Genomic DNA, 7,870 nt, shown 5'->3' with positions numbered 1-7,870 from the left:
GTTATGAAGTTAAACTTTATTATGTTTTGGTATGAAACTCATAATCTATAATTGTGTTATTATGATTCCTGAATGTTGAATTTATGAATTTTGGGTTAAAAAATGAGTTCCTTGACCCTAAAAACCTAGGAACATATATATGATATGTCTAATTTGGAGTTCTATAGCCTTTGGAATTAGATTTTTAAGTTAGGTCAAACTATATATAAAGCTCTATTTTCAAGATTTTTGGAATTGGATTTGGAATCTGTTGTTTTGGACCTCAAAATTGAACTCACAAGGTCCAAAAACCTAGGTTTGGATGTAAAATACACCCCATTTGAGTTAGTATAGCTCTTGGAATCACAATTTCAAGTTTTGATCTTTTTCAGTAAATTGTGCTATGTTTTGAATGAAATACACACCTGCACTTGGTTTTTGTAGATTTTGACCATGAAAATGAGTTCCTCATGTTAGAAAACATAGGGTTTGACGTAAAGTTTGCATGAAATGAATTTCTACAACTCTTGAAAATTAGAAAATAAGTTTTGGGAACTTTGTTGAATAAGTCCAGGGTAGTTTCATGTTAGGGCCAAATGGGAGTGGATTTAGGGAATTTTGGGTCCAAAACTAAATTCCTTGCATTTAAAAACCCTGAGAAACATATCTGGTTTTTCCTAATTGGATTTCTACATCAATGAGAAAGTTGATTTTAAAAGCGGGTAATTATATGCAATTCAAAATGAGAAAGTGTCATAAATGTGTAGAATTGCATGGAATAAATAATGTGAGCTATGAATTGAATTGTTTAATTTGATTGAGATTTATTTGTGTGAAATTATGGAAAATTGTTATGTTGAACATTGTAACACCAAGTGAGTGTGACCACTTGGCAAGACATGTTGCATGTTATGAATATGATTTATTATGATGTTGATTATGAACTGTCGCTCTTTGGGATTGGGTCTGAGGGGTCCAACCCTCGGAAAAAATTATTTGGAATGTCTTGTAATGATTTAGTGGTTGAATTTGAGGTGATAAATGATTTTGTAAAGTGGTCTAGTCCACTTAAAAGACCATATTGATGATTGACCCTAGAAAAGGAAGAGGATTAATTTCCCCTCCTCTCTTGTTATGCTTGTGTTTGTGTGCATGATGATAGATTCTTGTAGTCAAGAACTTTATGAGGATCGACATGCATTACGAGGGAGGAATGGATGAACTAGGTAGCGATATTGTGTTAGAATTAGAGAGATTATTGTGTCAGAAGTTGGGGCATGACCTTATACTCATTAAGAAATACACTATCTAATGTCTATTCACAAGTTCCAACGCGTCCATTGTTCATGCTTCTCATCATGAAGAATAAGTGAGGATTCGACAAGTAAGAGTTGATGACATATAGTAGGTACACTAGGCGGTAGTTTGAATGGTTCAAAGGAACCTGGGGGAAATGTTGAGCAGTGATAACTCAACTAAGGGCCTTTTCCAGTTAGTTCGGGGATGTTACACACAGGCCCCACTTGACATTCTTGACTAGAGCGAAGCTACATGCATGCTTGGTGAGAGTGTCATGTTCTGTACCAGAATGTGACGTGTCCTCCCAATCATCATCCATATGTTGCGTAAGACCATGAAGGCCTAAGAGGTTTAGTGGTAGTGTTGTGCCAAGATAAGAACAATGTGAGAGTAGAATGCAGTAGGTGTTATGAGCGTTGCATCCTAGTAAACCATACATGATGGTTGTTAAGTAATTATGTAGGACTTAACATTTGTGTTTGTGGTTCTGAAAGGGATGAAGTACTCACTCCTTTATTACCATTTTCAGGACCAAATGACAAGCCCAACACCAACTCCCCCATTCTACATTGACACCAACAAGACTTTGTGGGAGCACGATGATGCGCTCCATGTGAACCGCTTCTACAGGTTCCTTCGTTGCCATCATGCATTGGTGGACGTACTAGGATACCAACCCTGCATAATAGACCTCAAAGTTTCATGGACCCAGCCTACACCGTCTTACTACCGCTTCACAATGCTTGCGCCTAAGCTGGTTATTCCTTTTGAGTTGCATTCACCGCCCGCGAATGATGTGATTTCTTCCTCTAGATCTCACTCCTCATATAAGGATACTGAGACCATTTCCCCCACTATGATGTCTCCTCGATCGATATTGCCTAAGTTTTAAATACTTCCCGAGATAGATTTGGTGGATCTTGTGTCAAAGGACGAAGGGGACGAGTTAGAGGAGGACACATCTTTTGAGGAGGACCTTGTCATGGAGTTGGAGCCTATGGATGAGGATTCTTCATAGGACTCCTCTGAGGAGTCTTACTAGGAGGCCTCTTACATCTGACTATGCAAATTCTTTTTTGGTGGATATGGTTGATTTTGGGCTTGGGCATAGGTGATTGCTCTGAATTTTAGGTTTTTACCATTTTTGTGTATTTTGGGATGGGTAGATGTAGGCTCAGACCTTTTGTACTTAATCCTTCATTACTACTTTACATTACTTTACTTACTTGGGGCAGTATATGTTACTCACTTATTTCACCGAGGCACATTACATTTTGCTACTCTTTATGACACATGATACTTATTTATTTATATTTGGTGACCATGGAGGTTCACTTGTTTATTTTCACCCATTATTTATTTAAGCATGTATGGTTTATTTATGTTTCCATTTTACTCGCCAGTTCAATGTTTTAACACGTTAAGCGATTATTATGTTTTATTATGCACATCTTAAAGATCAAGTGATGTTTTATGAAATTGGATTTGAAAGTTTTAATTTTTGCCAAAAATTTCTGCTATCTTTTCTAATATTTTGGGTTAACTCTAATAACAACTAAGTATCATCTTTTGTTAAGTAAATCAACAAGCTTTTGAAAGAATATATTTAAGGGTGTTACAAACTCTACATAAAAGATTTTTTATTTCCATAATTTGGTTCATCAAGTGAAATATAAAAACAAATTCATATGAAGTTAATGTTAAGCATGCTACCTCAACATCACTCTTTCGAAAATAATTTTTCCCTCATTCAAAAACACTATTGAGAACAATACATGGTGTTGAATACATTCTTAACTAACTATATATTAAGTGAAAATAAAAACTCAATTGAATATGTCTAGCTTTTTGTAAGGTGCCAATTTGATTGTCTCTTTTTTTTCTCAATTTCATTATTAGAAATCATATTTTGAATTTTCATTGCTTGGACATTTTGAAACTCATCATGTCTCTTTGAAGAACTGACAACAATATTTATAAAAAATGTCAAATTTATAAAGAATTGATGAATATGCTTAAGGTTGTGTTTGGTAAAGAGAGAAAACATAGAGGGATGACAAGTATGCTGGTGAGAAAATGAAAGAAATAAAGATTGTTTAGTATAGGAGAAATATGTAAGAAATATTTGAAGTAAAGGGATTTGATATGCATAAAAAGGAAAAAAGAAAATTACATTGAAAGTAATTTAATACCCTTGCATCTATGTGGGGGTTTTTTTGTTTTTTGGCTTTAACACAAGTTCAAGTAAGACACTGAATTTGTGTGAACAATACAAATTTCCTCAACTTTTTCACTAGTTGAGAGGTGATTTATCGTGTTATGGGACCCACCAAAGTATTTGAATATTTCATTCTTAATTGATCACAGTCAAACAGTGGAAATGCCTCAAACTTTGTATTATGTATCATTCTCTTCTCTTCTTTTCTCTGGGAGATCGTCGCTCTAAACATAATGTAAGATCCAATGTTTTACTAATTTTTGAATAATGGATTGAATAATTAAAAAGGTTAATTTAATTTAATTTCAATGGTAAAACAATAATTAAGAATTTGTGGTTATGTTTTGTGTGTATTTCTATTAAAAAATTATAGAAATTCATCATGTCTAGCTACCGACAACATAGAAGTACATTGTAAAATAATTGAAAAATAAATTTAAAGTATGAATATTTACTTATGATTAATTAAATTTAATTATAATTATATTCAAGTGATTTTCTTACCACATGTATCAAAATGAAGTAAAGAGAGTTATACAATTGAGTCTGAGAACTAAGATTGTAGTATAAGTTAGAATTGACTCTTTGACACTTAACTAAGACTATTTCATTATCCAAAGAGACACATGGGAGATATTATATTCATTCTAAGTTTTATTTCAAGTCACATAATTCCAATTAGTTAAGAAATAATTGAATTTGTGATTTCTGACAAAATCTTTTGAGATTTCTTTGTGTATTCTCTACCGATACATGATGCATTTCATTTTAATTCATATTTAGCATACTCATTCATGTAGATTTTAATGCATTACTATCAATTTATACTAGGATTACTCTTATTTGCCTTAGTTTCATCATTTGGAACTCTTGATGCCATTTTTGTGTGTTTTTAGATTTTTTGGTAGGTGTTGAACTTGGTGATTTAGCATTCAAATATGAAGGCTGAGGGATTGAAGTGAATTGAGTCAAGAGAAAAGCAATTGAGCACCTTTTAGAGCTTTGAACCAGCAAAAGAATGACTACTACCTTGCAAATGTGAAGAAAACTTGACGAAATTGCAGCTTTCAAAGTCCACATCCAAGGTGTAGGCATGGCTATTAGCTCTAGGAATACTTCCACCAGAGTCCACACCTTAAGTGTGGCACTCACCACAAGTGTGGGTGTCCTAATTGTGTTTTGATATTTCTTTAACAGAGTTCACTCCTTGGGTGTGGCACATAGACAAACTTTCTTTTGTTATTTTTAATTATGTTTTGTAATTTGACATTGGAGACTATTTGGTCCATGACTTTAAATAGATCTATTTGATTCCTTTTCATCTCTTTCTTTTTTCTGGGTTTCATGTTCTTCTTTTATCTTTGTGATTTTGCTCACATGACTATGTGTGAGTAGTTCTCTTTATTCTAGGATTAGGGCATAGCCCTTGACAATTGTTTATGTTAATTTAATTATTTTGACGTTTTCATTAATTTTGTCTTTTGATTTTTTTCTTATCACAATTCAAACATGTTAGACGCTTGATCACCATTTGCATGATTTAAGACGCTTAGGGATGAACTGAGAGGTGAACTTAGGTATTAATTCATGACAGTAGAATTAATCCTAAGTGGATAAAACGAATTAGTAAATAATATAAATGATTTAATTAAACATAACACCGTGACAGTAGGGGTTAATTCAATTACTCACATCTCCATTTCTTGAAAGAGAAAGGAGATCACATTAGATTAATTCGACATTAGAGAGAACTAGAAAGAACCTTGAATTGATATATTAACTGAACAAGAATCTTGGTGTGAAACCTAGATCCCAGAATTTGTCAAATCTGAATTTTATTTAAATCAAATATTCTTTTATTTTTTATATTTTCTTTTATCTTTTATCTTTATCTTCTACTTAATCATTACCTTTTAATTAAATCTTCCAAATCAATTCTAAATCTTTACTTAATTATTTGATTTCTATTTAATTGTGGTAATTGCTAAGTCCAACAACATGGTTGTAATGCCTTGGAATTTAGATGACTTGAATTTGATGTTTGATGTAATTCTTGTTTTATTTGATTGATTTGGATGAGTTGAGGTGTTGTGTGAATTAACTATGTGTGATTGCTTGATGTGGATGTTAGGTTATGTGGAGTTTGATTAACCTATGTTGAAATTGTGAGATTTCAAGCTTTACCTAAATCTATTATGGTAAAACCAAACTCCTTGACTTGTTAACCGTTGGATCACTTGCAAATTTGGACTGTTGGTTCATAACCCATATCTTCACACTTAGACTGTTGGGATTTGCAAAATAACACTTTTGGACATCTCACTTAGTGAGATAAGTGTAATTCCAACTCGAGAGGAATTTTGTTTAGCGCAAAATGTCACGCTCAACATAAATCTCAACCCGAGAGGAATTGCACTTAGCGTGAAATGTTGCGCTCAGCATCAAAGTTGGATTTCTCTTAACGATCTCACTAAGCGAGATATGGAGATTATAAATACGTTCTTCAGTGTGAAAAACACTATTTCACACCCTTCTCTCTAAAATCCCCATCATCCTTGGTAGGCCTTTCTTGGCCACTGCTGGTGTAATGGTTGATGTTAGGGATGGCATATTGTCTTTATCTTATGATGATGAAATTGTTGAATTTAATGTTGCTAAATCTGTTAAGCAACCTTGTTTTGAGGAAAGTTGTTGCAGGATTGGCATATTGCACCAGACACTAGACAAAGAAGCAGTGCAATCCTACTTCAAGGACCCACTAGAAGCACTCTTGACTGGAGAAGCCTCTGTTGACATAGGAGAGGAAATAATTGAGTATGCTCACCTGATTTAGTTTGCTACCATTTTGCCTACCAAAAAGGCAATCATAGAGGAGCTTAAAAGAATTGCCTTACCAAATGATTAGGAAGAAAAGGTAGCTCCTAAGGTAGAATTGAAACCTCTTCCTTCTACCTTGAGGTATGTGTTTATTGGTCCTAAATCCACTTATCTTGTTATTGTGAATGCTTGCTTAAGTGACATGGAGACTAAAAAATTACATTGTGTGCTTCGTCAATATAGGAAAGTTAATAGGTACACCATTAGCGACATTAAGGGAATTCACCCCACCTTTTGCATGCTTAGGATTTTTATGGAAGAGGGGCATATACCTTACATTGATTGTCAACATAGGTTGAACCCAAACATGAAAGCAGAGGTCAAGAAAGAGGTTTTGAAATTGTTGGGTGCTATGGTGATTTACCCAATTTCTGACAGTCCTTGGGTGAGCCCTGTTCATGTGGTTCCCAAAAAGGGTGGGTTTATTGTAATTAAAAATGAAAAGAATGAGTTAATTCCCACTAGGACTATGACTAGGTGGTGCATGTGTGTAAATTACAGAAAATTGAATAGTGCCACTAGGAAAGACCACTTCCCACTGCCTTAAATTAATAAGATGCTTGAGAGGGTAGCTAGGCATTCTTGTTTTTGTTACTTGGATGCGTATTTGGGATTTCACCAATGTTAGACAAATGGCCTCAGTTATCTTAAGAAAGGGGGTTGAATTAAGATACAAAGACTATTCCCCAATTAAAATTTCACTCTCTCTTTTTGGATTAACAATGCACCCTTAACATGAATTACTCAAAAGACAATTCAGAATAAACTTCTTTAAAGCAAAAGATAAATAACAATAAATAAAAGAAGTTTAAGGGAAGAGAGAAATGCAAACTTGATTTATACTGGTTCGGCCACTTCCCGTGCCTACGTCCAGTCCTCAAGCAACCCACTTGAGAGTTCCACTATCTTGCAAAATCCCTTTACAAGGTCTGAACCACACAGGGACAACCCTTCCCTTGTGTTCAGGAATCCTTTACAACAAGAGACCCTCGGTCTCTTAATCCCTTTTCATAAGTAAGAAGAAGAGAAGAATAAATCTATCTTGAAAGAGATAGATTGTACAATGAAGATCAATCAAAATTCCTTATTGAATATGCCAGTGTTTGACCAAGGAATCTTTTTGAAGGATAAGACATTTCAATTCAGAAAAACTCTCTTAATCTTTTTAGAGGATAAAACTTTTTTGGCAATGAAAACTCTCTTCCAATTCTTGTTTCCAAGTCACATATAAATAGACCTTTGATGGCCATTCATAACCCATTTGAATAGATGTGACTCTTGGAAATTATTTTCTGAAAATCTCCTCTGGTAATCAATTACAAGATTTGTGTAATCGATTACAGGCTTTAAAATTTGAATCAAAGTGTTCAATAACTGCTGGTAATCGATTACCATACATGTGTAATCAATTACACAGTGTAAAATTTGAATTCAAATTTCTAATAGCTGTTATAAATCATTTTGGCCACTGGTAATCGATTACATCCTCTGGTAATC

The sequence above is a fragment of the Glycine max genome, chromosome 14, assembly GCF_000004515.6.
Source record: "Glycine max cultivar Williams 82 chromosome 14, Glycine_max_v4.0, whole genome shotgun sequence".
NCBI classification, from domain to species: domain Eukaryota; kingdom Viridiplantae; phylum Streptophyta; class Magnoliopsida; order Fabales; family Fabaceae; genus Glycine; species Glycine max.
This window is presented reverse-complemented; position numbering follows the sequence as displayed.